Source organism: Carcharhinus amblyrhynchos, chromosome 8 (genome assembly GCF_965287045.1).
Source record: "Carcharhinus amblyrhynchos chromosome 8, sCarAmb.v2.hapA, whole genome shotgun sequence".
In the NCBI taxonomy this organism is placed as follows: domain Eukaryota; kingdom Metazoa; phylum Chordata; class Chondrichthyes; order Carcharhiniformes; family Carcharhinidae; genus Carcharhinus; species Carcharhinus amblyrhynchos.
The window spans coordinates 91147183-91174825 of NC_137331.1; the positions used below are offsets into that span (position 1 = coordinate 91147183).

Consider the following 27643-nt stretch of genomic DNA (forward strand, 5'->3'; position numbering starts at 1 on the left):
GACAGCAACTCGCACCGGATCACCAGGTTTTTCCCTGTCATGGAGAGCGAGCGTCTCTCCCACAAGCCGAGTTTCTGCCTGGCTTTCGCGATGCGCTCCTCCCAGTTTTTGATGCAGTGGCATTGAGCAGCGACACCAGCGAAAGCTGAGCCCTCAGCTGCAAGCAAAGGAAGATTGCTAACGCTGAGACAGGCTTCTCGCCTGCCTCCTCACACTCGTGCTGACTGACTGCTGTTTTCCTCTGGGCTCGCCTCGCTTTGAAGGTGCAAATGCAGCCGCTTGGCTGACGATTACGCGTCGAATGCCATTTCCCCTCGCGCTGACGGCACGAGCGCGGCCGCTGGCTCCTTTCGATTGAATGGCAAAATGACTGCGTTGAAGCAGCAGGCCGATCCGATGAAGAATTTCTCTGCACTTTCGTGAGCATCTGGGAGCCAGGGTGCGAGGAGATGTTGGGCAGCAAGAAAGCAGGTACAGCTATGGGCGTGGGGGAATTAGCTCAAGTGGTAGAGCGCTTGCTTCGCATGTGAGAGGCAGTGGGATCGATGCCCACATTCTCCACTTTGATTTTTAACCTTTGGGCCAAATCTTCGTGCCCAGCATTCCTGCCGCAAAGTTCACACGTCCCCAGGCTTGGTCCGCACGCTGCCGTCCGCACAGAGTCTGAATGACTTGCAGAGCTTTTGCATGCAAGCTGCCTTCATATCTGTCAGCAGTAAAGAGGGCAATGAGAGGTGAATGGAAGAAAAGAAGGTGGAAAAATAGCCCTGCCCTCTCTGAGGATTGAACTCAGGACCTTCAGATTATGAGACTGACGCGCTGCCTACTGCGCTAAGAAGGCACAGGCTGGCGGGCCCTCTACACTGCATGAGTAGATTTGCCATGGTCAGGCTCCACGCGGTCACAATGCAAAGAGTTCACGCAAGATTGGGGCAGATTAGAGAACAATATGGCAGCTTGTGATAGGAAGACAGACACGTTATCCGTCACGACGTCGGCCCAAGCTGCAGCTTGACGCAGGCGGGCCGCAGCACAGCCAAAACTTTGGCATCAAGACGTAGATGAAGCGCTCGAGGGCTAAAGGGCGCACTGTCACAATCAGCAAAGATTGTGGCTTTCAATGGATTTCAAAGATGTCGATGAAATGGAAAAACTACAGTGTGGAAAGAGCAGGCCGATCCGACGAAGAGGTCCTCTGCACTTTCTCCAGCGTCTTGGAGACGGACTGAGGAGATCCTGAGCGGCAAGAAAGCTGGTGCTACTGACAGCTTGGGGGAATTAGCTCAAATGGTAGAGCGCTCGCTTAGCATGCGAGAGGTGGTGGGATCGATGCCCACATTCTCCACCTTGATTTTTACCTTGGGGCCAAAGCTTCTTGGAGACCGGGCCTGACGGAAGCGTGGACAGCAAGTAAGCTGAGGCCAGAATTGGCACGGGGAATTAGCTCAAATGGTAGAGCGCTCGCTTTGCATGCGAGAGGTAGTGGGATCGATGCCCACATTCTCCAATCTGATTTTATCTTTGGCCCAAAGTTTCAGGCCCGTCCGTCACGTCATTCACTTTACGCATCTCCAGGCTTTCTCCACGCGCTGCCGCACGCACGCACGCACGCACGCACGCTGGCAGGCGCAGAGTTTCTGAATGATTTGCGCAGTTGCCGCAAGAAGCTGCCGTCATATTTGTCAGCAGCAACGCTGGCAATGAAGGTGTCAAATACATCTGCTCTTTCACAAGGTGGAATCCAGGGTGCACACGTGATGAGACTCGCACGCTGCCGACTGCACCAAGAAGGCACACTTGGAAGTGCGCTGCACACCAGGTGACTAGAGTTGCCATCGTACAGCCTGCATCGAGCCACAAAGCAAAGTGTTGAGAAAAGACTGAGGAAATGACACAGCAATAGCTCAGCTTGTGATGCGGAGTCAGAAAGGGCCCACGGTGCAGGGCGAAGCTGGCGGCTAAGTGTATGCCTACAGCTTTGCCATGAAGCTGTAGATGAAGCAGTCAAGGGCTGAACGGGGCAGGGTGAAAATCCGCTGCGTGCGTGCGTGCGTGCGTGCGTATTTGAAGGATTGGCATCGAGCGCTCAGTCGGTCCGGCAGAAGGCACGAGGAGTACAGACACCAAAGTCGTCCTTAGGTCACGGCTTGAATGACTTCAAGAACGTTTGCGCGCCCGTCGAAAAGTAAGCAAAAGTTTCAGTGACAGCGGCACTCCTAACGGGACGACTAGTTTATCAGTGAACGCGCCGCTACGAAGGCAGAGGAGCCGTCTTTGCCTGTGGGAAAAGAGCCTCCAGACGGCTGCGATGTTTGTGCAGTTGCACGCGCGGGCCAGCGGCAGTGGCATTGAGCAGCGACACCAGCGAAAGCTGAGCCCTCAGCTGCAAGCAAAGGAAGATTGCTAACGCTGAGACAGGCTTCTCGCCTGCCTCCTCACACTCGTGCTGACTGACTGCTGTTTTCCTCTGGGCTCGCCTCGCTTTGAAGGTGCAAATGCAGCCGCTTGGCTGACGATTACGCGTCGAATGCCATTTCCCCTCGCGCTGACGGCACGAGCGCGGCCGCTGGCTCCTTTCGATTGAATGGCAAAATGACTGCGTTGAAGCAGCAGGCCGATCCGATGAAGAATTTCTCTGCACTTTCGTGAGCATCTGGGAGCCAGGGTGCGAGGAGATGTTGGGCAGCAAGAAAGCAGGCGCAGCCGTGGGCGTGGGGGAATTAGCTCATGTGGTAGAGCGCTCGCTTCGCATGTGAGAGGCAGTGGGATCGATGCCCACATTCTCCACTTTGATTTTTAACCTTTGGGCCAAATCTTCGTGCCCAGCATTCCTGCCGCAAAGTTCACACGTCCCCAGGCTTGGTCCGCACGCTGCCGTCCGCACAGAGTCTGAATGACTTGCAGAGCTTTTTCATGCAAGCTGCCTTCATATCTGTCAGCAGTAAAGAGGGCAATGAGAGGTGAATGGAAGAAAAGAAGGTGGAAAAATAGCCCTGCCCTCTCTGAGGATTGAACTCAGGACGTTCAGATTGTGAGACTGACGCACGGCCTACTGCGCTAAGAAGGCACAGGCTGGCGTGCCCTCTACACTGCATGAGTAGATTTGCCATGGTCAGGCTCCACGCGGTCACAATGCAAAGAGTTCACGCAAGATTGGGGCAGATTAGAGAACAATATGGCAGCTTGTGATAGGAAGACAGACAGGTTATCCGTCACGACGTCGGCCCAAGCTGCAGCTTGACGCAGGCGGGCCGCAGCACAGCCAAAGCTTTGGCATCAAGACGTAGATGAAGCGCTCGAGGGCTAAAGGGCGCACTGTCACAATCAGCAAAGATTGTGGCTTTCAATGGATTTCAAAGATGTCGATGAAATGGAAAAACTACGGTGTGGAAAGAGCAGGCCGATCCGACGAAGAGGTCCTCTGCACTTTCTCCAGCGTCTTGGAGACGGACTGAGGAGATCCTGAGTGGCAAGAAAGCTGGTGCCACTGACAGCTTGGGGGAATTAGCTCAAATGGTAGAGCGCTCGCTTAGCATGCGAGAGGTAGTGGGATCGATGCCCACATTCTCCACTTTGATTTTTACCTTGGGGCCAAAGCTTCTTGGAGACCGGGCCTGACGGAAGCGTGGACAGCAAGTAAGCTGAGGCCAGAATTGGCACGGGGAATTAGCTCAAATGGTAGAGCGCTCGCTTTGCATGCGAGAGGTAGTGGGATCGATGCCCACATTCTCCAATCTGATTTTATCTTTGGCCCAAAGTTTCAGGCCCGTCCGTCACGTCATTCACTTTACGCATCTCCAGGCTTTCTCCACGCGCTGCCGCACGCACGCACGCACGCACGCACGCTGGCAGGCGCAGAGTTTCTGAATGATTTGCGCATTTGCCGCAAGAAGCTGCCGTCATATTTGTCAGCAGCAACGCTGGCAATGAAGGTGTCAAATACATCTGCTCTTTCACAAGGTGGAATCCAGGGTGCACACGTGATGAGACTCGCACGCTGCCGACTGCACCAAGAAGGCACACTTGGAAGTGCGCTGCACACCAGGTGACTAGAGTTGCCATCGTACAGCCTGCATCGAGCCACAAAGCAAAGTGTTGAGAAAAGACTGAGGAAATGACACAGCAATAGCTCAGCTTGTGATGCAGAGTCAGAAAGGGCCCACGGTGCAGGGCGAAGCTGGCGGCTAAGTGTATGCCTACAGCTTTGCCATGAAGCTGTAGATGAAGCAGTCAAGGGCTGAACGGGGCAGGGTGAAAATCCGCTGCGTGCGTGCGTGCGTGCGTATTTGAAGGATTGGCATCGAGCGCTCAGTCGGTCCGGCAGAAGGCACGAGGAGTAAAGACACCAAAGTCGTCCTTAGGTCACGGCTTGAATGACTTCAAGAACGTTTGCGCGCCCGTCGAAAAGTAAGCAAAAGTTTCAGTGACAGCGGCACTCCTAACGGGACGACTAGTTTATCAGTGAACGCGCCGCTACGAAGGCAGAGGAGCCGTCTTTGCCTGTGGGAAAAGAGCCTCCAGACGGCTGCGATGTTTGTGCAGTTGCACGCGCGGGCCAGCGGCAGTGGCATTGAGCAGCGACACCAGCGAAAGCTGAGCCCTCAGCTGCAAGCAAAGGAAGATTGCTAACGCTGAGACAGGCTTCTCGCCTGCCTCCTCACACTCGTGCTGACTGACTGCTGTTTTCCTCTGGGCTCGCCTCGCTTTGAAGGTGCAAATGCAGCCGCTTGGCTGACGATTACGCGTCGAATGCCATTTCCCCTCGCGCTGACGGCACGAGCGCGGCCGCTGGCTCCTTTCGATTGAATGGCAAAATGACTGCGTTGAAGCAGCAGGCCGATCCGATGAAGAATTTCTCTGCACTTTCGTGAGCATCTGGGAGCCAGGGTGCGAGGAGATGTTGGGCAGCAAGAAAGCAGGCGCAGCCATGGGCGTGGGGGAATTAGCTCAAGTGGTAGAGCGCTCGCTTCGCATGTGAGAGGCAGTGGGATCGATGCCCACATTCTCCACTTTGATTTTTAACCTTTGGGCCAAATCTTCGTGCCCAGCATTCCTGCCGCAAAGTTCACACGTCCCCAGGCTTGGTCCGCACGCTGCCGTCCGCACAGAGTCTGAATGACTTGCAGAGCTTTTGCATGCAAGCTGCCTTCATATCTGTCAGCAGTAAAGAGGGCAATGAGAGGTGAATGGAAGAAAAGAAGGTGGAAAAATAGCCCTGCCCTCTCTGAGGATTGAACTCAGGACCTTCAGATTATGAGACTGACGCGCTGCCTACTGCGCTAAGAAGGCACAGGCTGGCGTGCCCTCTACACTGCATGAGTAGATTTGCCATGGTCAGGCTCCACGCGGTCACAATGCAAAGAGTTCACGCAAGATTGGGGCAGATTAGAGAACAATATGGCAGCTTGTGATAGGAAGACAGACACGTTATCCGTCACGACGTCGGCCCAAGCTGCAGCTTGACGCAGGTGGGCCGCAGCACAGCCAAAACTTTGGCATCAAGACGTAGATGAAGCGCTCGAGGGCTAAAGGGCGCACTGTCACAATCAGCAAAGATTGTGGCTTTCAATGGATTTCAAAGATGTCGATGAAATGGAAAAACTACGGTGTGGAAAGAGCAGGCCGATCCGACGAAGAGGTCCTCTGCACTTTCTCCAGCGTCTTGGAGACGGACTGAGGAGATCCTGAGCGGCAAGAAAGCTGGCGCCACTGACAGCTTGGGGGAATTAGCTCAAATGGTAGAGCGCTCGCTTAGCATGCGAGAGGTAGTGGGATCGATGCCCACATTCTCCACTTTGATTTTTACCTTGGGGCCAAAGCTTCTTGGAGACCGGGCCTGACGGAAGCGTGGACAGCAAGTAAGCTGAGGCCAGAATTGGCACGGGGAATTAGCTCAAATGGTAGAGCGCTCGCTTTGCATGCGAGAGGTAGTGGGATCGATGCCCACATTCTCCAATCTGATTTTATCTTTGGCCCAAAGTTTCAGGCCCGTCCGTCACGTCATTCACTTTACGCATCTCCAGGCTTTCTCCACGCGCTGCCGCACGCACGCACGCACGCACGCTGGCAGGCGCAGAGTTTCTGAATGATTTGCGCAGTTGCCGCAAGAAGCTGCCGTCATATTTGTCAGCAGCAACGCTGGCAATGAAGGTGTCAAATACATCTGCTCTTTCACAAGGTGGAATCCAGGGTGCACACGTGATGAGACTCGCACGCTGCCGACTGCACCAAGAAGGCACACTTGGAAGTGCGCTGCACACCAGGTGACTAGAGTTGCCATCGTACAGCCTGCATCGAGCCACAAAGCAAAGTGTTGAGAAAAGACTGAGGAAATGACACAGCAATAGCTCAGCTTGTGATGCAGAGTCAGAAAGGGCCCACGGTGCAGGGCGAAGCTGGCGGCTAAGTGTATGCCTACAGCTTTGCCATGAAGCTGTAGATGAAGCAGTCAAGGGCTGAACGGGGCAGGGTGAAAATCCGCTGCGTGCGTGCGTGCGTGCGTATTTGAAGGATTGGCATCGAGCGCTCAGTCGGTCCGGCAGAAGGCACGAGGAGTAAAGACACCAAAGTCGTCCTTAGGTCACGGCTTGAATGACTTCAAGAACGTTTGCGCGCCCGTCGAAAAGTAAGCAAAAGTTTCAGTGACAGCGGCACTCCTAACGGGACGACTAGTTTATCAGTGAACGCGCCGCTACGAAGGCAGAGGAGCCGTCTTTGCCTGTGGGAAAAGAGCCTCCAGACGGCTGCGATGTTTGTGCAGTTGCACGCGCGGGCCAGCGGCAGTGGCATTGAGCAGCGACACCAGCGAAAGCTGAGCCCTCAGCTGCAAGCAAAGGAAGATTGCTAACGCTGAGACAGGCTTCTCGCCTGCCTCCTCACACTCGTGCTGACTGACTGCTGTTTTCCTCTGGGCTCGCCTCGCTTTGAAGGTGCAAATGCAGCCGCTTGGCTGACGATTACGCGTCGAATGCCATTTCCCCTCGCGCTGACGGCACGAGCGCGGCCGCTGGCTCCTTTCGATTGAATGGCAAAATGACTGCGTTGAAGCAGCAGGCCGATCCGATGAAGAATTTCTCTGCACTTTCGTGAGCATCTGGGAGCCAGGGTGCGAGGAGATGTTGGGCAGCAAGAAAGCAGGCGCAGCCGTGGGCGTGGGGGAATTAGCTCAAGTGGTAGAGCGCTCGCTTCGCATGTGAGAGGCAGTGGGATCGATGCCCACATTCTCCACTTTGATTTTTAACCTTTGGGCCAAATCTTCGTGCCCAGCATTCCTGCCGCAAAGTTCACACGTCCCCAGGCTTGGTCCGCACGCTGCCGTCCGCACAGAGTCTGAATGACTTGCAGAGCTTTTGCATGCAAGCTGCCTTCATATCTGTCAGCAGTAAAGAGGGCAATGAGAGGTGAATGGAAGAAAAGAAGGTGGAAAAATAGCCCTGTCCTCTCTGAGGATTGAACTCAGGACCTTCAGATTATGAGACTGACGCGCTGCCTACTGCGCTAAGAAGGCACAGGCTGGCGTGCCCTCTACACTGCATGAGTAGATTTGCCATGGTCAGGCTCCACGCGGTCACAATGCAAAGAGTTCACGCAAGATTGGGGCAGATTAGAGAACAATATGGCAGCTTGTGATAGGAAGACAGACACGTTATCCGTCACGACGTCGGCCCAAGCTGCAGCTTGACGCAGGCGGGCCGCAGCACAGCCAAAACTTTGGCATCAAGACGTAGATGAAGCGCTCGAGGGCTAAAGGGCGCACTGTCACAATCAGCAAAGATTGTGGCTTTCAATGGATTTCAAAGATGTCGATGAAATGGAAAAACTACGGTGTGGAAAGAGCAGGCCGATCCGACGAAGAGGTCCTCTGCACTTTCTCCAGCGTCTTGGAGACGGACTGAGGAGATCCTGAGCGGCAAGAAAGCTGGTGCCACTGACAGCTTGGGGGAATTAGCTCAAATGGTAGAGCGCTCGCTTAGCATGCGAGAGGTAGTGGGATCGATGCCCACATTCTCCACTTTGATTTTTACCTTGGGGCCAAAGCTTCTTGGAGACCGGGCCTGACGGAAGCGTGGACAGCAAGTAAGCTGAGGCCAGAATTGGCACGGGGAATTAGCTCAAATGGTAGAGCGCTCGCTTTGCATGCGAGAGGTAGTGGGATCGATGCCCACATTCTCCAATCTGATTTTATCTTTGGCCCAAAGTTTCAGGCCCGTCCGTCACGTCATTCACTTTACGCATCTCCAGGCTTTCTCCACGCGCTGCCGCACGCACGCACGCACGCACGCTGGCAGGCGCAGAGTTTCTGAATGATTTGCGCAGTTGCCGCAAGAAGCTGCCGTCATATTTGTCAGCAGCAACGCTGGCAATGAAGGTGTCAAATACATCTGCTCTTTCACAAGGTGGAATCCAGGGTGCACACGTGATGAGACTCGCACGCTGCCGACTGCACCAAGAAGGCACACTTGGAAGTGCGCTGCACACCAGGTGACTAGAGTTGCCATCGTACAGCCTGCATCGAGCCACAAAGCAAAGTGTTGAGAAAAGACTGAGGAAATGACACAGCAATAGCTCAGCTTGTGATGCAGAGTCAGAAAGGGCCCACGGTGCAGGGCGAAGCTGGCGGCTAAGTGTATGCCTACAGCTTTGCCATGAAGCTGTAGATGAAGCAGTCAAGGGCTGAACGGGGCAGGGTGAAAATCCGCTGCGTGCGTGCGTGCCTGCGTATTTGAAGGATTGGCATCGAGCGCTCAGTCGGTCCGGCAGAAGGCACGAGGAGTAAAGACACCAAAGTCGTCCTTAGGTCACGGCTTGAATGACTTCAAGAACGTTTGCGCGCCCGTCGAAAAGTAAGCAAAAGTTTCAGTGACAGCGGCACTCCTAACGGGACGACTAGTTTATCAGTGAACGCGCCGCTACGAAGGCAGAGGAGCCGTCTTTGCCTGTGGGAAAAGAGCCTCCAGACGGCTGCGATGTTTGTGCAGTTGCACGCGCGGGCCAGCGGCAGTGGCATTTTTTTTTTCCAAAAATATACTTTATTCATAAAAATCTCAAGTAATCTATTACAGTGTACAGGGCTTCGAGTAGCAAAACAATGCGGAATCAAAACATTTTTGCAGATCTGTCCAAACTACAGTGACTACATTTCAGTACTTAAAAAACTATGTCCATGTCTCAATATTTACATATTTGTACTAATTGCCATGATTACATTTCAATACTTAAAACTATATACATGCCTCAAAAGATTACTGTGTGCCGTTAGTGCTCAGATTGGCACACAGTTACGCAGGTCGAGGGTATTCTGCAGTTCCTGGGCCCTCGGTCTGCCTCCGTTAAAAGGCCTTACAGTGTGGCCTTTCCCCATTGTGCCTTTGCGGCGGCTGCCCCAAGCTTCAGCCCGTCCCTCAGCACGTAGTCCTGGACCTTGGAATGTGCCAGTCTGCAACACTCGGTCGAGGACAGTTCTTTCAGCTGGAAGATCAGCAAGTTTCGGGCGGACCAAAGTGCGTCCTTCACCGAGTTGATGACCTTCCAGCAGCAGTTGATATTTGTCTCGGTGTGCGTCCCCGGAAACAGCCCGTAGAGCACAGAGTCCTGCGTCACCGAGCTGCTCGGGACGAACCTCGACAAATACCACTGCATCTCGCTCCAGACCTTCTTTGCAAAGGCACATTCCAGAAGGAGGTGTGCGACCGTCTCGTCAGCCCCGCAGCCGCTTCGAGGGCAGCGTGCGGTGATGTTGAGACCTCGAGCGTGCATAAAGGATCTGACGGGGAGTGCCCTTCTCACCACCAGCCAAGCCAGATCTTGGTGCTTGTTTGTCAGTTCTGGTGATGAGGCGTTCTGCCAGATGACACTGACAGTCTGCTCAGGGAACCATCCGACAGGATCCGCCGTCTCCTTTTCTCTCAGGGCCCCAAGGACGTTACGCACTGACCACTGCTTAATCGCCTTGTGGTCAAAGGTGTGTTTGCAGAAAAATTTCTCCACGAAGGACAGGTGCTGCGGTACGGTCCAACTATTTGGAGCGTTCCGCGGCAGTGTGGCCAGACCCATCCTTCGCAACACTCGGGACAGGTAGAACCTCAAAAAGTAGTGGCACTTGCTGTTAGTGTACCGAGGATCTACGCACAGCTTGATGCAGCCGCACACAAAGGTGGCCATCAGGATCAGGGCAGCGTTGGGAATGTCTTTCCCTCCGTTCTCTGGAGATTTGTGCATCGCCTCCCTCCGGACGCGATCCATCTTTGATCTCCAGATAAATTTGAAGATGGCCTGCGTCACTGCTGCAGCGCAGGATTTGGGGATAGGCCACACCTGCGCCACGTACAACAACACGGACAGCAACTCGCACCGGATCACCAGGTTTTTCCCTGTCATGGAGAGCGAGCGTCTCTCCCACAAGCCGAGTTTCTGCCTGGCTTTCGCGATGCGCTCCTCCCAGTTTTTGATGCAGTGGCATTGAGCAGCGACACCAGCGAAAGCTGAGCCCTCAGCTGCAAGCAAAGGAAGATTGCTAACGCTGAGACAGGCTTCTCGCCTGCCTCCTCACACTCGTGCTGACTGACTGCTGTTTTCCTCTGGGCTCGCCTCGCTTTGAAGGTGCAAATGCAGCCGCTTGGCTGACGATTACGCGTCGAATGCCATTTCCCCTCGCGCTGACGGCACGAGCGCGGCCGCTGGCTCCTTTCGATTGAATGGCAAAATGACTGCGTTGAAGCAGCAGGCCGATCCGATGAAGAATTTCTCTGCACTTTCGTGAGCATCTGGGAGCCAGGGTGCGAGGAGATGTTGGGCAGCAAGAAAGCATGCGCAGCCATGGGCGTGGGGGAATTAGCTCAAGTGGTAGAGCGCTCGCTTCGCATGTGAGAGGCAGTGGGATCGATGCCCACATTCTCCACTTTGATTTTTAACCTTTGGGCCAAATCTTCGTGCCCAGCATTCCTGCCGCAAAGTTCACACGTCCCCAGGCTTGGTCCGCACGCTGCCGTCCGCACAGAGTCTGAATGACTTGCAGAGCTTTTGCATGCAAGCTGCCTTCATATCTGTCAGCAGTAAAGAGGGCAATGAGAGGTGAATGGAAGAAAAGAAGGTGGAAAAATAGCCCTGTCCTCTCTGAGGATTGAACTCAGGACCTTCAGATTATGAGACTGACGCGCTGCCTACTGCGCTAAGAAGGCACAGGCTGGCGTGCCCTCTACACTGCATGAGTAGATTTGCCATGGTCAGGCTCCACGCGGTCACAATGCAAAGAGTTCACGCAAGATTGGGGCAGATTAGAGAACAATATGGCAGCTTGTGATAGGAAGACAGACACGTTATCCGTCACGACGTCGGCCCAAGCTGCAGCTTGACGCAGGCGGGCCGCAGCACAGCCAAAACTTTGGCATCAAGACGTAGATGAAGCGCTCGAGGGCTAAAGGGCGCACTGTCACAATCAGCAAAGATTGTGGCTTTCAATGGATTTCAAAGATGTCGATGAAATGGAAAAACTACGGTGTGGAAAGAGCAGGCCGATCCGACGAAGAGGTCCTCTGCACTTTCTCCAGCGTCTTGGAGACGGACTGAGGAGATCCTGAGCGGCAAGAAAGCTGGTGCCACTGACAGCTTGGGGGAATTAGCTCAAATGGTAGAGCGCTCGCTTAGCATGCGAGAGGTAGTGGGATCGATGCCCACATTCTCCACTTTGATTTTTACCTTGGGGCCAAAGCTTCTTGGAGACCGGGCCTGACGGAAGCGTGGACAGCAAGTAAGCTGAGGCCAGAATTGGCACGGGGAATTAGCTCAAATGGTAGAGCGCTCGCTTTGCATGCGAGAGGTAGTGGGATCGATGCCCACATTCTCCAATTTGATTTTATCTTTGGCCCAAAGTTTCAGGCCCGTCCGTCACGTCATTCACTTTACGCATCTCCAGGCTTTCTCCACGCGCTGCCGCACGCACGCACGCACGCACGCACGCACGCTGGCAGGCGCAGAGTTTCTGAATGATTTGCGCAGTTGCCGCAAGAAGCTGCCGTCATATTTGTCAGCAGCAACGCTGGCAATGAAGGTGTCAAATACATCTGCTCTTTCACAAGGTGGAATCCAGGGTGCACACGTGATGAGACTCGCACGCTGCCGACTGCACCAAGAAGGCACACTTGGAAGTGCGCTGCACACCAGGTGACTAGAGTTGCCATCGTACAGCCTGCATCGAGCCACAAAGCAAAGTGTTGAGAAAAGACTGAGGAAATGACACAGCAATAGCTCAGCTTGTGATGCAGAGTCAGAAAGGGCCCACGGTGCAGGGCGAAGCTGGCGGCTAAGTGTATGCCTACAGCTTTGCCATGAAGCTGTAGATGAAGCAGTCAAGGGCTGAACGGGGCAGGGTGAAAATCCGCTGCGTGCGTGCGTGCCTGCGTATTTGAAGGATTGGCATCGAGCGCTCAGTCGGTCCGGCAGAAGGCACGAGGAGTAAAGACACCAAAGTCGTCCTTAGGTCACGGCTTGAATGACTTCAAGAACGTTTGCGCGCCCGTCGAAAAGTAAGCAAAAGTTTCAGTGACAGCGGCACTCCTAACGGGACGACTAGTTTATCAGTGAACGCGCCGCTACGAAGGCAGAGGAGCCGTCTTTGCCTGTGGGAAAAGAGCCTCCAGACGGCTGCGATGTTTGTGCAGTTGCACGCGCGGGCCAGCGGCAGTGGCATTGAGCAGCGACACCAGCAAAAGCTGAGCCCTCAGCTGCAAGCAAAGGAAGATTGCTAACGCTGAGACAGGCTTCTCGCCTGCCTCCTCACACTCGTGCTGACTGACTGCTGTTTTCCTCTGGGCTCGCCTCGCTTTGAAGGTGCAAATGCAGCCGCTTGGCTGACGATTACGCGTCGAATGCCATTTCCCCTCGCGCTGACGGCACGAGCGCGGCCGCTGGCTCCTTTCGATTGAATGGCAAAATGACTGCGTTGAAGCAGCAGGCCGATCCGATGAAGAATTTCTCTGCACTTTCGTGAGCATCTGGGAGCCAGGGTGCGAGGAGATGTTGGGCAGCAAGAAAGCAGGTACAGCTATGGGCGTGGGGGAATTAGCTCAAGTGGTAGAGCGCTCGCTTCGCATGTGAGAGGCAGTGGGATCGATGCCCACATTCTCCACTTTGATTTTTAACCTTTGGGCCAAATCTTCGTGCCCAGCATTCCTGCCGCAAAGTTCACACGTCCCCAGGCTTGGTCCGCACGCTGCCGTCCGCACAGAGTCTGAATGACTTGCAGAGCTTTTGCATGCAAGCTGCCTTCATATCTGTCAGCAGTAAAGAGGGCAATGAGAGGTGAATGGAAGAAAAGAAGGTGGAAAAATAGCCCTGCCCTCTCTGAGGATTGAACTCAGGACCTTCAGATTATGAGACTGACGCGCTGCCTACTGCGCTAAGAAGGCACAGGCTGGCGTGCCCTCTACACTGCATGAGTAGATTTGCCATGGTCAGGCTCCACGCGGTCACAATGCAAAGAGTTCACGCAAGATTGGGGCAGATTAGAGAACAATATGGCAGCTTGTGATAGGAAGACAGACACGTTATCCGTCACGACGTCGGCCCAAGCTGCAGCTTGACGCAGGCGGGCCGCAGCACAGCCAAAACTTTGGCATCAAGACGTAGATGAAGCGCTCGAGGGCTAAAGGGCGCACTGTCACAATCAGCAAAGATTGTGGCTTTCAATGGATTTCAAAGATGTCGATGAAATGGAAAAACTACGGTGTGGAAAGAGCAGGCCGATCCGACGAAGAGGTCCTCTGCACTTTCTCCAGCGTCTTGGAGACGGACTGAGGAGATCCTGAGCGGCAAGAAAGCTGGTGCTACTGACAGCTTGGGGGAATTAGCTCAAATGGTAGAGCGCTCGCTTAGCATGCGAGAGGTAGTGGGATCGATGCCCACATTCTCCACTTTGATTTTAACCTTGGGGCCAAAGCTTCTTGGAGACCGGGCCTCACGGAAGCGTGGACAGCAAGTAAGCTGAGGCCAGAATTGGCACGGGGAATTAGCTCAAATGGTAGAGCGCTCGCTTTGCATGCGAGAGGTAGTGGGATCGATGCCCACATTCTCCAATTTGATTTTATCTTTGGCCCAAAGTTTCAGGCCCGTCCGTCACGTCATTCACTTTACGCATCTCCAGGCTTTCTCCACGCGCTGCCGCACGCACGCACGCACGCACGCACGCTGGCAGGCGCAGAGTTTCTGAATGATTTGCGCAGTTGCCGCAAGAAGCTGCCGTCATATTTGTCAGCAGCAACGCTGGCAATGAAGGTGTCAAATACATCTGCTCTTTCACAAGGTGGAATCCAGGGTGCACACGTGATGAGACTCGCACGCTGCCGACTGCACCAAGAAGGCACACTTGGAAGTGCGCTGCACACCAGGTGACTAGAGTTGCCATCGTACAGCCTGCATCGAGCCACAAAGCAAAGTGTTGAGAAAAGACTGAGGAAATGACACAGCAATAGCTCAGCTTGTGATGCGGAGTCAGAAAGGGCCCACGGTGCAGGGCGAAGCTGGCGGCTAAGTGTATGCCTACAGCTTTGCCATGAAGCTGTAGATGAAGCAGTCAAGGGCTGAACGGGCCAGGGTGAAAATCCGCTGCGTGCGTGCCTGCGTATTTGAAGGATTGGCATCGAGCGCTCAGTCGGTCCGGCAGAAGGCACGAGGAGTAAAGACACCAAAGTCGTCCTTAGGTCACGGCTTGAATGACTTCAAGAACGTTTGCGCGCCCGTCGAAAAGTAAGCAAAAGTTTCAGTGACAGCGGCACTCCTAACGGGACGACTAGTTTATCAGTGAACGCGCCGCTACGAAGGCAGAGGAGCCGTCTTTGCCTGTGGGAAAAGAGCCTCCAGACGGCTGCGATGTTTGTGCAGTTGCACGCGCGGGCCAGCGGCAGTGGCATTGAGCAGCGACACCAGCGAAAGCTGAGCCCTCAGCTGCAAGCAAAGGAAGATTGCTAACGCTGAGACAGGCTTCTCGCCTGCCTCCTCACACTCGTGCTGACTGACTGCTGTTTTCCTCTGGGCTCGCCTCGCTTTGAAGGTGCAAATGCAGCCGCTTGGCTGACGATTACGCGTCGAATGCCATTTCCCCTCGCGCTGACGGCACGAGCGCGGCCGCTGGCTCCTTTCGATTGAATGGCAAAATGACTGCGTTGAAGCAGCAGGCCGATCCGATGAAGAATTTCTCTGCACTTTCGTGAGCATCTGGGAGCCAGGGTGCGAGGAGATGTTGGGCAGCAAGAAAGCAGGTACAGCTATGGGCGTGGGGGAATTAGCTCAAGTGGTAGAGCGCTTGCTTCGCATGTGAGAGGCAGTGGGATCGATGCCCACATTCTCCACTTTGATTTTTAACCTTTGGGCCAAATCTTCGTGCCCAGCATTCCTGCCGCAAAGTTCACACGTCCCCAGGCTTGGTCCGCACGCTGCCGTCCGCACAGAGTCTGAATGACTTGCAGAGCTTTTGCATGCAAGCTGCCTTCATATCTGTCAGCAGTAAAGAGGGCAATGAGAGGTGAATGGAAGAAAAGAAGGTGGAAAAATAGCCCTGCCCTCTCTGAGGATTGAACTCAGGACCTTCAGATTATGAGACTGACGCGCTGCCTACTGCGCTAAGAAGGCACAGGCTGGCGGGGCCTCTACACTGCATGAGTAGATTTGCCATGGTCAGGCTCCACGCGGTCACAATGCAAAGAGTTCACGCAAGATTGGGGCAGATTAGAGAACAATATGGCAGCTTGTGATAGGAAGACAGACACGTTATCCGTCACGACGTCGGCCCAAGCTGCAGCTTGACGCAGGCGGGCCGCAGCACAGCCAAAACTTTGGCATCAAGACGTAGATGAAGCGCTCGAGGGCTAAAGGGCGCACTGTCACAATCAGCAAAGATTGTGGCTTTCAATGGATTTCAAAGATGTCGATGAAATGGAAAAACTACGGTGTGGAAAGAGCAGGCCGATCCGACGAAGAGGTCCTCTGCACTTTCTCCAGCGTCTTGGAGACGGACTGAGGAGATCCTGAGCGGCAAGAAAGCTGGTGCTACTGACAGCTTGGGGGAATTAGCTCAAATGGTAGAGCGCTCGCTTAGCATGCGAGAGGTGGTGGGATCGATGCCCACATTCTCCACCTTGATTTTTACCTTGGGGCCAAAGCTTCTTGGAGACCGGGCCTGACGGAAGCGTGGACAGCAAGTAAGCTGAGGCCAGAATTGGCACGGGGAATTAGCTCAAATGGTAGAGCGCTCGCTTTGCATGCGAGAGGTAGTGGGATCGATGCCCACATTCTCCAATCTGATTTTATCTTTGGCCCAAAGTTTCAGGCCCGTCCGTCACGTCATTCACTTTACGCATCTCCAGGCTTTCTCCACGCGCTGCCGCACGCACGCACGCACGCACGCACGCTGGCAGGCGCAGAGTTTCTGAATGATTTGCGCAGTTGCCGCAAGAAGCTGCCGTCATATTTGTCAGCAGCAACGCTGGCAATGAAGGTGTCAAATACATCTGCTCTTTCACAAGGTGGAATCCAGGGTGCACACGTGATGAGACTCGCACGCTGCCGACTGCACCAAGAAGGCACACTTGGAAGTGCGCTGCACACCAGGTGACTAGAGTTGCCATCGTACAGCCTGCATCGAGCCACAAAGCAAAGTGTTGAGAAAAGACTGAGGAAATGACACAGCAATAGCTCAGCTTGTGATGCGGAGTCAGAAAGGGCCCACGGTGCAGGGCGAAGCTGGCGGCTAAGTGTATGCCTACAGCTTTGCCATGAAGCTGTAGATGAAGCAGTCAAGGGCTGAACGGGGCAGGGTGAAAATCCGCTGCGTGCGTGCGTGCGTGCGTGCGTATTTGAAGGATTGGCATCGAGCGCTCAGTCGGTCCGGCAGAAGGCACGAGGAGTACAGACACCAAAGTCGTCCTTAGGTCACGGCTTGAATGACTTCAAGAACGTTTGCGCGCCCGTCGAAAAGTAAGCAAAAGTTTCAGTGACAGCGGCACTCCTAACGGGACGACTAGTTTATCAGTGAACGCGCCGCTACGAAGGCAGAGGAGCCGTCTTTGCCTGTGGGAAAAGAGCCTCCAGACGGCTGCGATGTTTGTGCAGTTGCACGCGCGGGCCAGCGGCAGTGGCATTGAGCAGCGACACCAGCGAAAGCTGAGCCCTCAGCTGCAAGCAAAGGAAGATTGCTAACGCTGAGACAGGCTTCTCGCCTGCCTCCTCACACTCGTGCTGACTGACTGCTGTTTTCCTCTGGGCTCGCCTCGCTTTGAAGGTGCAAATGCAGCCGCTTGGCTGACGATTACGCGTCGAATGCCATTTCCCCTCGCGCTGACGGCACGAGCGCGGCCGCTGGCTCCTTTCGATTGAATGGCAAAATGACTGCGTTGAAGCAGCAGGCCGATCCGATGAAGAATTTCTCTGCACTTTCGTGAGCATCTGGGAGCCAGGGTGCGAGGAGATGTTGGGCAGCAAGAAAGCAGGCGCAGCCGTGGGCGTGGGGGAATTAGCTCATGTGGTAGAGCGCTCGCTTCGCATGTGAGAGGCAGTGGGATCGATGCCCACATTCTCCACTTTGATTTTTAACCTTTGGGCCAAATCTTCGTGCCCAGCATTCCTGCCGCAAAGTTCACACGTCCCCAGGCTTGGTCCGCACGCTGCCGTCCGCACAGAGTCTGAATGACTTGCAGAGCTTTTTCATGCAAGCTGCCTTCATATCTGTCAGCAGTAAAGAGGGCAATGAGAGGTGAATGGAAGAAAAGAAGGTGGAAAAATAGCCCTGCCCTCTCTGAGGATTGAACTCAGGACGTTCAGATTGTGAGACTGACGCACGGCCTACTGCGCTAAGAAGGCACAGGCTGGCGTGCCCTCTACACTGCATGAGTAGATTTGCCATGGTCAGGCTCCACGCGGTCACAATGCAAAGAGTTCACGCAAGATTGGGGCAGATTAGAGAACAATATGGCAGCTTGTGATAGGAAGACAGACAGGTTATCCGTCACGACGTCGGCCCAAGCTGCAGCTTGACGCAGGCGGGCCGCAGCACAGCCAAAGCTTTGGCATCAAGACGTAGATGAAGCGCTCGAGGGCTAAAGGGCGCACTGTCACAATCAGCAAAGATTGTGGCTTTCAATGGATTTCAAAGATGTCGATGAAATGGAAAAACTACGGTGTGGAAAGAGCAGGCCGATCCGACGAAGAGGTCCTCTGCACTTTCTCCAGCGTCTTGGAGACGGACTGAGGAGATCCTGAGCGGCAAGAAAGCTGGTGCCGCTGACAGCTTGGGGGAATTAGCTCAAATGGTAGAGCGCTCGCTTAGCATGCGAGAGGTAGTGGGATCGATGCCCACATACTCCACTTTGATTCTTACCTTGGGGCCAAAGCTTCTTGGAGACCGGGCCTGACGGAAGCGTGGACAGCAAGTAAGCTGAGGCCAGAATTGGCACGGGGAATTAGCTCAAATGGTAGAGCGCTCGCTTTGCATGCGAGAGGTAGTGGGATCGATGCCCACATTCTCCAATCTGATTTTATCTTTGGCCCAAAGTTTCAGGCCCGTCCGTCACGTCATTCACTTTACGCATCTCCAGGCTTTCTCCACGCGCTGCCGCACGCACGCACGCACGCACGCTGGCAGGCGCAGAGTTTCTGAATGATTTGCGCAGTTGCCGCAAGAAGCTGCTGTCATATTTGTCAGCAGCAACGCTGGCAATGAAGGTGTCAAATACATCTGCTCTTTCACAAGGTGGAATCCAGGGTGCACACGTGATGAGACTCGCACGCTGCCGACTGCACCAAGAAGGCACACTTGGAAGTGCGCTGCACACCAGGTGACTAGAGTTGCCATCGTACAGCCTGCATCGAGCCACAAAGCAAAGTGTTGAGAAAAGACTGAGGAAATGACACAGCAATAGCTCAGCTTGTGATGCAGAGTCAGAAAGGGCCCACGGTGCAGGGCGAAGCTGGCGGCTAAGTGTATGCCTACAGCTTTGCCATGAAGCTGTAGATGAAGCAGTCAAGGGCTGAACGGGGCAGGGTGAAAATCCGCTGCGTGCGTGCGTGCCTGCGTATTTGAAGGATTGGCATCGAGCGCTCAGTCGGTCCGGCAGAAGGCACGAGGAGTAAAGACACCAAAGTCGTCCTTAGGTCACGGCTTGAATGACTTCAAGAACGTTTGCGCGCCCGTCGAAAAGTAAGCAAAAGTTTCAGTGACAGCGGCACTCCTAACGGGACGACTAGTTTATCAGTGAACGCGCCGCTACGAAGGCAGAGGAGCCGTCTTTGCCTGTGGGAAAAGAGCCTCCAGACGGCTGCGATGTTTGTGCAGTTGCACGCGCGGGCCAGCGGCAGTGGCATTGAGCAGCGACACCAGCGAAAGCTGAGCCCTCAGCTGCAAGCAAAGGAAGATTGCTAACGCTGAGACAGGCTTCTCGCCTGCCTCCTCACACTCGTGCTGACTGACTGCTGTTTTCCTCTGGGCTCGCCTCGCTTTGAAGGTGCAAATGCAGCCGCTTGGCTGACGATTACGCGTCGAATGCCATTTCCCCTCGCGCTGACGGCACGAGCGCGGCCGCTGGCTCCTTTCGATTGAATGGCAAAATGACTGCGTTGAAGCAGCAGGCCGATCCGATGAAGAATTTCTCTGCACTTTCGTGAGCATCTGGGAGCCAGGGTGCGAGGAGATGTTGGGCAGCAAGAAAGCAGGCGCAGCCATGGGCGTGGGGGAATTAGCTCAAGTGGTAGAGCGCTCGCTTCGCATGTGAGAGGCAGTGGGATCGATGCCCACATTCTCCACTTTGATTTTTAACCTTTGGGCCAAATCTTCGTGCCCAGCATTCCTGCCGCAAAGTTCACACGTCCCCAGGCTTGGTCCGCACGCTGCCGTCCGCACAGAGTCTGAATGACTTGCAGAGCTTTTGCATGCAAGCTGCCTTCATATCTGTCAGCAGTAAAGAGGGCAATGAGAGGTGAATGGAAGAAAAGAAGGTGGAAAAATAGCCCTGCCCTCTCTGAGGATTGAACTCAGGACCTTCAGATTATGAGACTGACGCGCTGCCTACTGCGCTAAGAAGGCACAGGCTGGCGGGCCCTCTACACTGCATGAGTAGATTTGCCATGGTCAGGCTCCACGCGGTCACAATGCAAAGAGTTCACGCAAGATTGGGGCAGATTAGAGAACAATATGGCAGCTTGTGATAGGAAGACAGACACGTTATCCGTCACGACGTCGGCCCAAGCTGCAGCTTGACGCAGGCGGGCCGCAGCACAGCCAAAACTTTGGCATCAAGACGTAGATGAAGCGCTCGAGGGCTAAAGGGCGCACTGTCACAATCAGCAAAGATTGTGGCTTTCAATGGATTTCAAAGATGTCGATGAAATGGAAAAACTACGGTGTGGAAAGAGCAGGCCGATCCGACGAAGAGGTCCTCTGCACTTTCTCCAGCGTCTTGGAGACGGACTGAGGAGATCCTGAGCGGCAAGAAAGCTGGTGCTACTGACAGCTTGGGGGAATTAGCTCAAATGGTAGAGCGCTCGCTTAGCATGCGAGAGGTGGTGGGATCGATGCCCACATTCTCCACCTTGATTTTTACCTTGGGGCCAAAGCTTCTTGGAGACCGGGCCTGACGGAAGCGTGGACAGCAAGTAAGCTGAGGCCAGAATTGGCACGGGGAATTAGCTCAAATGGTAGAGCGCTCGCTTTGCATGCGAGAGGTAGTGGGATCGATGCCCACATTCTCCAATCTGATTTTATCTTTGGCCCAAAGTTTCAGGCCCGTCCGTCACGTCATTCACTTTACGCATCTCCAGGCTTTCTCCACGCGCTGCCGCACGCACGCACGCACGCACGCACGCTGGCAGGCGCAGAGTTTCTGAATGATTTGCGCAGTTGCCGCAAGAAGCTGCCGTCATATTTGTCAGCAGCAACGCTGGCAATGAAGGTGTCAAATACATCTGCTCTTTCACAAGGTGGAATCCAGGGTGCACACGTGATGAGACTCGCACGCTGCCGACTGCACCAAGAAGGCACACTTGGAAGTGCGCTGCACACCAGGTGACTAGAGTTGCCATCGTACAGCCTGCATCGAGCCACAAAGCAAAGTGTTGAGAAAAGACTGAGGAAATGACACAGCAATAGCTCAGCTTGTGATGCGGAGTCAGAAAGGGCCCACGGTGCAGGGCGAAGCTGGCGGCTAAGTGTATGCCTACAGCTTTGCCATGAAGCTGTAGATGAAGCAGTCAAGGGCTGAACGGGGCAGGGTGAAAATCCGCTGCGTGCGTGCGTGCGTGCGTGCGTATTTGAAGGATTGGCATCGAGCGCTCAGTCGGTCCGGCAGAAGGCACGAGGAGTACAGACACCAAAGTCGTCCTTAGGTCACGGCTTGAATGACTTCAAGAACGTTTGCGCGCCCGTCGAAAAGTAAGCAAAAGTTTCAGTGACAGCGGCACTCCTAACGGGACGACTAGTTTATCAGTGAACGCGCCGCTACGAAGGCAGAGGAGCCGTCTTTGCCTGTGGGAAAAGAGCCTCCAGACGGCTGCGATGTTTGTGCAGTTGCACGCGCGGGCCAGCGGCAGTGGCATTGAGCAGCGACACCAGCGAAAGCTGAGCCCTCAGCTGCAAGCAAAGGAAGATTGCTAACGCTGAGACAGGCTTCTCGCCTGCCTCCTCACACTCGTGCTGACTGACTGCTGTTTTCCTCTGGGCTCGCCTCGCTTTGAAGGTGCAAATGCAGCCGCTTGGCTGACGATTACGCGTCGAATGCCATTTCCCCTCGCGCTGACGGCACGAGCGCGGCCGCTGGCTCCTTTCGATTGAATGGCAAAATGACTGCGTTGAAGCAGCAGGCCGATCCGATGAAGAATTTCTCTGCACTTTCGTGAGCATCTGGGAGCCAGGGTGCGAGGAGATGTTGGGCAGCAAGAAAGCAGGCGCAGCCGTGGGCGTGGGGGAATTAGCTCATGTGGTAGAGCGCTCACTTCGCATGTGAGAGGCAGTGGGATCGATGCCCACATTCTCCACTTTGATTTTTAACCTTTGGGCCAAATCTTCGTGCCCAGCATTCCTGCCGCAAAGTTCACACGTCCCCAGGCTTGGTCCGCACGCTGCCGTCCGCACAGAGTCTGAATGACTTGCAGAGCTTTTTCATGCAAGCTGCCTTCATATCTGTCAGCAGTAAAGAGGGCAATGAGAGGTGAATGGAAGAAAAGAAGGTGGAAAAATAGCCCTGCCCTCTCTGAGGATTGAACTCAGGACGTTCAGATTGTGAGACTGACGCACGGCCTACTGCGCTAAGAAGGCACAGGCTGGCGTGCCCTCTACACTGCATGAGTAGATTTGCCATGGTCAGGCTCCACGCGGTCACAATGCAAAGAGTTCACGCAAGATTGGGGCAGATTAGAGAACAATATGGCAGCTTGTGATAGGAAGACAGACAGGTTATCCGTCACGACGTCGGCCCAAGCTGCAGCTTGACGCAGGCGGGCCGCAGCACAGCCAAAGCTTTGGCATCAAGACGTAGATGAAGCGCTCGAGGGCTAAAGGGCGCACTGTCACAATCAGCAAAGATTGTGGCTTTCAATGGATTTCAAAGATGTCGATGAAATGGAAAAACTACGGTGTGGAAAGAGCAGGCCGATCCGACGAAGAGGTCCTCTGCACTTTCTCCAGCGTCTTGGAGACGGACTGAGGAGATCCTGAGCGGCAAGAAAGCTGGTGCCGCTGACAGCTTGGGGGAATTAGCTCAAATGGTAGAGCGCTCGCTTAGCATGCGAGAGGTAGTGGGATCGATGCCCACATACTCCACTTTGATTCTTACCTTGGGGCCAAAGCTTCTTGGAGACCGGGCCTGACGGAAGCGTGGACAGCAAGTAAGCTGAGGCCAGAATTGGCACGGGGAATTAGCTCAAATGGTAGAGCGCTCGCTTTGCATGCGAGAGGTAGTGGGATCGATGCCCACATTCTCCAATCTGATTTTATCTTTGGCCCAAAGTTTCAGGCCCGTCCGTCACGTCATTCACTTTACGCATCTCCAGGCTTTCTCCACGCGCTGCCGCACGCACGCACGCACGCACGCTGGCAGGCGCAGAGTTTCTGAATGATTTGCGCAGTTGCCGCAAGAAGCTGCCGTCATATTTGTCAGCAGCAACGCTGGCAATGAAGGTGTCAAATACATCTGCTCTTTCACAAGGTGGAATCCAGGGTGCACACGTGATGAGACTCGCACGCTGCCGACTGCACCAAGAAGGCACACTTGGAAGTGCGCTGCACACCAGGTGACTAGAGTTGCCATCGTACAGCCTGCATCGAGCCACAAAGCAAAGTGTTGAGAAAAGACTGAGGAAATGACACAGCAATAGCTCAGCTTGTGATGCAGAGTCAGAAAGGGCCCACGGTGCAGGGCGAAGCTGGCGGCTAAGTGTATGCCTACAGCTTTGCCATGAAGCTGTAGATGAAGCAGTCAAGGGCTGAACGGGGCAGGGTGAAAATCCGCTGCGTGCGTGCGTGCGTGCGTGCGTATTTGAAGGATTGGCATCGAGCGCTCAGTCGGTCCGGCAGAAGGCACGAGGAGTAAAGACACCAAAGTCGTCCTTAGGTCACGGCTTGAATGACTTCAAGAACGTTTGCGCGCCCGTCGAAAAGTAAGCAAAAGTTTCAGTGACAGCGGCACTCCTAACGGGACGACTAGTTTATCAGTGAACGCGCCGCTACGAAGGCAGAGGAGCCGTCTTTGCCTGTGGGAAAAGAGCCTCCAGACGGCTGCGATGTTTGTGCAGTTGCACGCGCGGGCCAGCGGCAGTGGCATTGAGCAGCGACACCAGCGAAAGCTGAGCCCTCAGCTGCAAGCAAAGGAAGATTGCTAACGCTGAGACAGGCTTCTCGCCTGCCTCCTCACACTCGTGCTGACTGACTGCTGTTTTCCTCTGGGCTCGCCTCGCTTTGAAGGTGCAAATGCAGCCGCTTGGCTGACGATTACGCGTCGAATGCCATTTCCCCTCGCGCTGACGGCACGAGCGCGGCCGCTGGCTCCTTTCGATTGAATGGCAAAATGACTGCGTTGAAGCAGCAGGCCGATCCGATGAAGAATTTCTCTGCACTTTCGTGAGCATCTGGGAGCCAGGGTGCGAGGAGATGTTGGGCAGCAAGAAAGCAGGTACAGCTATGGGCGTGGGGGAGTTAGCTCGAAGTGGTAGTGCGCTCGCTTCGCATGTGAGAGGCAGTGGGATCGATGCCCACATTCTCCACTTTGATTTTTAACCTTTGGGCCAAATCTTCGTGCCCAGCATTCCTGCCGCAAAGTTCACACGTCCCCAGGCTTGGTTCGCACGCTGCCGTCCGCACAGAGTCTGAATGACTTGCAGAGCTTTTGCATGCAAGCTGCCTTCATATCTGTCAGCAGTAAAGAGGGCAATGAGAGGTGAATGGAAGAAAAGAAGGTGGAAAAATAGCCCTGCCTTCTCTGAGGATTGAACTCAGGACCTTCAGATTATGAGACTGACGCGCTGCCTACTGCGCTAAGAAGGCACAGGCTGGCGGGCCCTCTACACTGCATGAGTAGATTTGCCATGGTCAGGCTCCACGCGGTCACAATGCAAAGAGTTCACGCAAGATTGGGGCAGATTAGAGAACAATATGGCAGCTTGTGATAGGAAGACAGACACGTTATCCGTCACGACGTCGGCCCAAGCTGCAGCTTGACGCAGGCGGGCCGCAGCACAGCCAAAACTTTGGCATCAAGACGTAGATGAAGCGCTCGAGGGCTAAAGGGCGCACTGTCACAATCAGCAAAGATTGTGGCTTTCAATGGATTTCAAAGATGTCGATGAAATGGAAAAACTACGGTGTGGAAAGAGCAGGCCGATCCGACGAAGAGGTCCTCTGCACTTTCTCCAGCGTCTTGGAGACGGACTGAGGAGATCCTGAGCGGCAAGAAAGCTGGTGCCACTGACAGCTTGGGGGAATTAGCTCAAATGGTAGAGCGCTCGCTTAGCATGCGAGAGGTGGTGGGATCGATGCCCACATTCTCCACTTTGATTTTTACCTTGGGGCCAAAGCTTCTTGGAGACCGGGCCTGACGGAAGCGTGGACAGCAAGTAAGCTGAGGCCAGAATTGGCACGGGGAATTAGCTCAAATGGTAGAGCGCTCGCTTTGCATGCGAGAGGTAGTGGGATCGATACCCACATTCTCCACCTTGATTTTTACCTTGGGGCCAAAGCTTCTTGGAGACCGGGCCTGACGGAAGCGTGGACAGCAAGTAAGCTGAGGCCAGAATTGGCACGGGGAATTAGCTCAAATGGTAGAGCGCTCGCTTTGCATGCGAGAGGTAGTGGGATCGATGCCCACATTCTCCAATTTGATTTTATCTTTGGCCCAAAGTTTCAGGCCCGTCCGTCACGTCATTCACTTTACGCATCTCCAGGCTTTCTCCACGCGCTGCCGCACGCACGCACGCACGCACGCTGGCAGGCGCAGAGTTTCTGAATGATTTGCGCAGTTGCCGCAAGAAGCTGCCGTCATATTTGTCAGCAGCAACGCTGGCAATGAAGGTGTCAAATACATCTGCTCTTTCACAAGGTGGAATCCAGGGTGCACACGTGATGAGACTCGCACGCTGCCGACTGCACCAAGAAGGCACACTTGGAAGTGCGCTGCACACCAGGTGACTAGAGTTGCCATCGTACAGCCTGCATCGAGCCACAAAGCAAAGTGTTGAGAAAAGACTGAGGAAATGACACAGCAATAGCTCAGCTTGTGATGCAGAGTCAGAAAGGGCCCACGGTGCAGGGCGAAGCTGGTGGCTAAGTGTATGCCTACAGCTTTGCCATGAAGCTGTAGATGAAGCAGTCAAGGGCTGAACGGGGCAGGGTGAAAATCCGCTGCGTGCGTGCGTGCGTGCGTGCGTATTTGAAGGATTGGCATCGAGCGCTCAGTCGGTCCGGCAGAAGGCACGAGGAGTAAAGACACCAAAGTCGTCCTTAGGTCACGGCTTGAATGACTTCAAGAACGTTTGCGCGCCCGTCGAAAAGTAAGCAAAAGTTTCAGTGACAGCGGCACTCCTAACGGGACGACTAGTTTATCAGTGAACGCGCCGCTACGAAGGCAGAGGAGCCGTCTTTGCCTGTGGGAAAAGAGCCTCCAGACGGCTGCGATGTTTGTGCAGTTGCACGCGCGGGCCAGCGGCAGTGGCATTGAGCAGCGACACCAGCGAAAGCTGAGCCCTCAGCTGCAAGCAAAGGAAGATTGCTAACGCTGAGACAGGCTTGTCGCCTGCCTCCTCACACTCGTGCTGACTGACTGCTGTTTTCCTCTGGGCTCGCCTCGCTTTGAAGGTGCAAATGCAGCCGCTTGGCTGACGATTACGCGTCGAATGCCATTTCCCCTCGCGCTGACGGCACGAGCGCGGCCGCTGGCTCCTTTCGATTGAATGGCAAAATGACTGCGTTGAAGCAGCAGGCCGATCCGATGAAGAATTTCTCTGCACTTTCGTGAGCATCTGGGAGCCAGGGTGCGAGGAGATGTTGGGCAGCAAGAAAGCAGGCGCAGCCATGGGCGTGGGGGAATTAGCTCAAGTGGTAGAGCGCTTGCTTCGCATGTGAGAGGCAGTGGGATCGATGCCCACATTCTCCACTTTGATTTTTAACCTTTGGGCCAGATCTTCGTGCCCAGCATTCCTGCCGCAAAGTTCACACGTCCCCAGGCTTGGTCCGCACGCTGCCGTCCGCACAGAGTCTGAATGACTTGCAGAGCTTTTGCATGCAAGCTGCCTTCATATCTGTCAGCAGTAAAGAGGGCAATGAGAGGTGAATGGAAGAAAAGAAGGTGGAAAAATAGCCCTGCCCTCTCTGAGGATTGAACTCAGGACCTTCAGATTATGAGACTGACGCGCTGCCTACTGCGCTAAGAAGGCACAGGCTGGCGTGCCCTCTACACTGCATGAGTAGATTTGCCATGGTCAGGCTCCACGCGGTCACAATGCAAAGAGTTCACGCAAGATTGGGGCAGATTAGAGAACAATATGGCAGCTTGTGATAGGAAGACAGACACGTTATCCGTCACGACGTCGGCCCAAGCTGCAGCTTGACGCAGGCGGGCCGCAGCACAGCCAAGGCTTTGGCATCAAGACGTAGATGAAGCGCTCGAGGGCTAAAGGGCGCACTGTCACAATCAGCAAAGATTGTGGCTTTCAATGGATTTCAAAGATGTCGATGAAATGGAAAAACTACGGTGTGGAAAGAGCAGGCCGATCCGACGAAGAGGTCCTCTGCACTTTCTCCAGCGTCTTGGAGACGGACTGAGGAGATCCTGAGCGGCAAGAAAGCTGGTGCCACTGACAGCTTGGGGGAATTAGCTCAAATGGTAGAGCGCTCGCTTAGCATGCGAGAGGTAGTGGGATCGATGCCCACATACTCCACTTTGGTTCTTACCTTGGGGCCAAAGCTTCTTGGAGACCGGGCCTGACGGAAGCGTGGACAGCAAGTAAGCTGAGGCCAGAATTGGCACGGGGAATTAGCTCAAATGGTAGAGCGCTCGCTTTGCATGCGAGAGGTAGTGGGATCGATGCCCACATTCTCCAATTTGATTTTATCTTTGGCCCAAAGTTTCAGGCCCGTCCGTCACGTCATTCACTTTACGCATCTCCAGGCTTTCTCCAC

The 27643-nt window shown here is 54.4% G+C and overlaps 39 non-coding genes across 39 annotated transcripts; 27 read left to right on the forward strand and 12 right to left on the reverse strand.

Moving 5' to 3' along the window:
• Positions 1 to 768: 768 nt before the first annotated feature.
• trnam-cau (transfer RNA methionine (anticodon CAU)) lies at positions 769 to 841 on the reverse strand. The gene has a single exon. It is a non-coding gene; the product is annotated as a tRNA-Met (tRNA).
• A 431-nt stretch (positions 842 to 1272) lies between these two features.
• On the forward strand, positions 1273 to 1345 carry trnaa-agc (transfer RNA alanine (anticodon AGC)). Its single transcript has one exon. It is a non-coding gene; the product is annotated as a tRNA-Ala (tRNA).
• Positions 1346 to 1434: 89 nt separating this feature from the next.
• Positions 1435 to 1507, forward strand: trnaa-ugc (transfer RNA alanine (anticodon UGC)). The gene has a single exon. It is a non-coding gene; the product is annotated as a tRNA-Ala (tRNA).
• Positions 1508 to 2994: 1487 nt separating this feature from the next.
• trnav-cac (transfer RNA valine (anticodon CAC)) lies at positions 2995 to 3067 on the reverse strand. The gene has a single exon. It is a non-coding gene; the product is annotated as a tRNA-Val (tRNA).
• Positions 3068 to 3498: 431 nt separating this feature from the next.
• Positions 3499 to 3571, forward strand: trnaa-agc (transfer RNA alanine (anticodon AGC)). The gene has a single exon. It is a non-coding gene; the product is annotated as a tRNA-Ala (tRNA).
• An 89-nt stretch (positions 3572 to 3660) lies between these two features.
• On the forward strand, positions 3661 to 3733 carry trnaa-ugc (transfer RNA alanine (anticodon UGC)). Its single transcript has one exon. It is a non-coding gene; the product is annotated as a tRNA-Ala (tRNA).
• Positions 3734 to 4936: 1203 nt separating this feature from the next.
• Positions 4937 to 5009, forward strand: trnaa-cgc (transfer RNA alanine (anticodon CGC)). The gene has a single exon. It is a non-coding gene; the product is annotated as a tRNA-Ala (tRNA).
• Positions 5010 to 5216: 207 nt separating this feature from the next.
• Positions 5217 to 5289, reverse strand: trnam-cau (transfer RNA methionine (anticodon CAU)). The gene has a single exon. It is a non-coding gene; the product is annotated as a tRNA-Met (tRNA).
• Positions 5290 to 5720: 431 nt separating this feature from the next.
• trnaa-agc (transfer RNA alanine (anticodon AGC)) lies at positions 5721 to 5793 on the forward strand. Its single transcript has one exon. It is a non-coding gene; the product is annotated as a tRNA-Ala (tRNA).
• Positions 5794 to 5882: 89 nt separating this feature from the next.
• Positions 5883 to 5955, forward strand: trnaa-ugc (transfer RNA alanine (anticodon UGC)). Its single transcript has one exon. It is a non-coding gene; the product is annotated as a tRNA-Ala (tRNA).
• Positions 5956 to 7154: 1199 nt separating this feature from the next.
• On the forward strand, positions 7155 to 7227 carry trnaa-cgc (transfer RNA alanine (anticodon CGC)). The gene has a single exon. It is a non-coding gene; the product is annotated as a tRNA-Ala (tRNA).
• Positions 7228 to 7434: 207 nt separating this feature from the next.
• Positions 7435 to 7507, reverse strand: trnam-cau (transfer RNA methionine (anticodon CAU)). The gene has a single exon. It is a non-coding gene; the product is annotated as a tRNA-Met (tRNA).
• Positions 7508 to 7938: 431 nt separating this feature from the next.
• On the forward strand, positions 7939 to 8011 carry trnaa-agc (transfer RNA alanine (anticodon AGC)). The gene has a single exon. It is a non-coding gene; the product is annotated as a tRNA-Ala (tRNA).
• An 89-nt stretch (positions 8012 to 8100) lies between these two features.
• trnaa-ugc (transfer RNA alanine (anticodon UGC)) lies at positions 8101 to 8173 on the forward strand. The gene has a single exon. It is a non-coding gene; the product is annotated as a tRNA-Ala (tRNA).
• A 2651-nt stretch (positions 8174 to 10824) lies between these two features.
• On the forward strand, positions 10825 to 10897 carry trnaa-cgc (transfer RNA alanine (anticodon CGC)). Its single transcript has one exon. It is a non-coding gene; the product is annotated as a tRNA-Ala (tRNA).
• Positions 10898 to 11104: 207 nt separating this feature from the next.
• Positions 11105 to 11177, reverse strand: trnam-cau (transfer RNA methionine (anticodon CAU)). Its single transcript has one exon. It is a non-coding gene; the product is annotated as a tRNA-Met (tRNA).
• Positions 11178 to 11608: 431 nt separating this feature from the next.
• On the forward strand, positions 11609 to 11681 carry trnaa-agc (transfer RNA alanine (anticodon AGC)). The gene has a single exon. It is a non-coding gene; the product is annotated as a tRNA-Ala (tRNA).
• Positions 11682 to 11770: 89 nt separating this feature from the next.
• Positions 11771 to 11843, forward strand: trnaa-ugc (transfer RNA alanine (anticodon UGC)). The gene has a single exon. It is a non-coding gene; the product is annotated as a tRNA-Ala (tRNA).
• A 1207-nt stretch (positions 11844 to 13050) lies between these two features.
• On the forward strand, positions 13051 to 13123 carry trnaa-cgc (transfer RNA alanine (anticodon CGC)). The gene has a single exon. It is a non-coding gene; the product is annotated as a tRNA-Ala (tRNA).
• Positions 13124 to 13330: 207 nt separating this feature from the next.
• trnam-cau (transfer RNA methionine (anticodon CAU)) lies at positions 13331 to 13403 on the reverse strand. Its single transcript has one exon. It is a non-coding gene; the product is annotated as a tRNA-Met (tRNA).
• A 431-nt stretch (positions 13404 to 13834) lies between these two features.
• Positions 13835 to 13907, forward strand: trnaa-agc (transfer RNA alanine (anticodon AGC)). The gene has a single exon. It is a non-coding gene; the product is annotated as a tRNA-Ala (tRNA).
• Positions 13908 to 13996: 89 nt separating this feature from the next.
• trnaa-ugc (transfer RNA alanine (anticodon UGC)) lies at positions 13997 to 14069 on the forward strand. Its single transcript has one exon. It is a non-coding gene; the product is annotated as a tRNA-Ala (tRNA).
• Positions 14070 to 15548: 1479 nt separating this feature from the next.
• Positions 15549 to 15621, reverse strand: trnam-cau (transfer RNA methionine (anticodon CAU)). Its single transcript has one exon. It is a non-coding gene; the product is annotated as a tRNA-Met (tRNA).
• A 431-nt stretch (positions 15622 to 16052) lies between these two features.
• Positions 16053 to 16125, forward strand: trnaa-agc (transfer RNA alanine (anticodon AGC)). The gene has a single exon. It is a non-coding gene; the product is annotated as a tRNA-Ala (tRNA).
• Positions 16126 to 16214: 89 nt separating this feature from the next.
• trnaa-ugc (transfer RNA alanine (anticodon UGC)) lies at positions 16215 to 16287 on the forward strand. Its single transcript has one exon. It is a non-coding gene; the product is annotated as a tRNA-Ala (tRNA).
• Positions 16288 to 17774: 1487 nt separating this feature from the next.
• Positions 17775 to 17847, reverse strand: trnav-cac (transfer RNA valine (anticodon CAC)). The gene has a single exon. It is a non-coding gene; the product is annotated as a tRNA-Val (tRNA).
• A 593-nt stretch (positions 17848 to 18440) lies between these two features.
• On the forward strand, positions 18441 to 18513 carry trnaa-ugc (transfer RNA alanine (anticodon UGC)). The gene has a single exon. It is a non-coding gene; the product is annotated as a tRNA-Ala (tRNA).
• Positions 18514 to 19712: 1199 nt separating this feature from the next.
• trnaa-cgc (transfer RNA alanine (anticodon CGC)) lies at positions 19713 to 19785 on the forward strand. Its single transcript has one exon. It is a non-coding gene; the product is annotated as a tRNA-Ala (tRNA).
• A 207-nt stretch (positions 19786 to 19992) lies between these two features.
• On the reverse strand, positions 19993 to 20065 carry trnam-cau (transfer RNA methionine (anticodon CAU)). The gene has a single exon. It is a non-coding gene; the product is annotated as a tRNA-Met (tRNA).
• Positions 20066 to 20496: 431 nt separating this feature from the next.
• trnaa-agc (transfer RNA alanine (anticodon AGC)) lies at positions 20497 to 20569 on the forward strand. The gene has a single exon. It is a non-coding gene; the product is annotated as a tRNA-Ala (tRNA).
• An 89-nt stretch (positions 20570 to 20658) lies between these two features.
• Positions 20659 to 20731, forward strand: trnaa-ugc (transfer RNA alanine (anticodon UGC)). Its single transcript has one exon. It is a non-coding gene; the product is annotated as a tRNA-Ala (tRNA).
• A 1487-nt stretch (positions 20732 to 22218) lies between these two features.
• On the reverse strand, positions 22219 to 22291 carry trnav-cac (transfer RNA valine (anticodon CAC)). Its single transcript has one exon. It is a non-coding gene; the product is annotated as a tRNA-Val (tRNA).
• Positions 22292 to 22884: 593 nt separating this feature from the next.
• Positions 22885 to 22957, forward strand: trnaa-ugc (transfer RNA alanine (anticodon UGC)). Its single transcript has one exon. It is a non-coding gene; the product is annotated as a tRNA-Ala (tRNA).
• Positions 22958 to 24441: 1484 nt separating this feature from the next.
• Positions 24442 to 24514, reverse strand: trnam-cau (transfer RNA methionine (anticodon CAU)). The gene has a single exon. It is a non-coding gene; the product is annotated as a tRNA-Met (tRNA).
• A 431-nt stretch (positions 24515 to 24945) lies between these two features.
• trnaa-agc (transfer RNA alanine (anticodon AGC)) lies at positions 24946 to 25018 on the forward strand. The gene has a single exon. It is a non-coding gene; the product is annotated as a tRNA-Ala (tRNA).
• Positions 25019 to 25107: 89 nt separating this feature from the next.
• Positions 25108 to 25180, forward strand: trnaa-ugc (transfer RNA alanine (anticodon UGC)). Its single transcript has one exon. It is a non-coding gene; the product is annotated as a tRNA-Ala (tRNA).
• Positions 25181 to 25269: 89 nt separating this feature from the next.
• On the forward strand, positions 25270 to 25342 carry trnaa-ugc (transfer RNA alanine (anticodon UGC)). Its single transcript has one exon. It is a non-coding gene; the product is annotated as a tRNA-Ala (tRNA).
• Positions 25343 to 26825: 1483 nt separating this feature from the next.
• On the reverse strand, positions 26826 to 26898 carry trnam-cau (transfer RNA methionine (anticodon CAU)). The gene has a single exon. It is a non-coding gene; the product is annotated as a tRNA-Met (tRNA).
• A 593-nt stretch (positions 26899 to 27491) lies between these two features.
• trnaa-ugc (transfer RNA alanine (anticodon UGC)) lies at positions 27492 to 27564 on the forward strand. Its single transcript has one exon. It is a non-coding gene; the product is annotated as a tRNA-Ala (tRNA).
• The last annotated feature ends 79 nt before the right edge of the window (positions 27565 to 27643 follow it).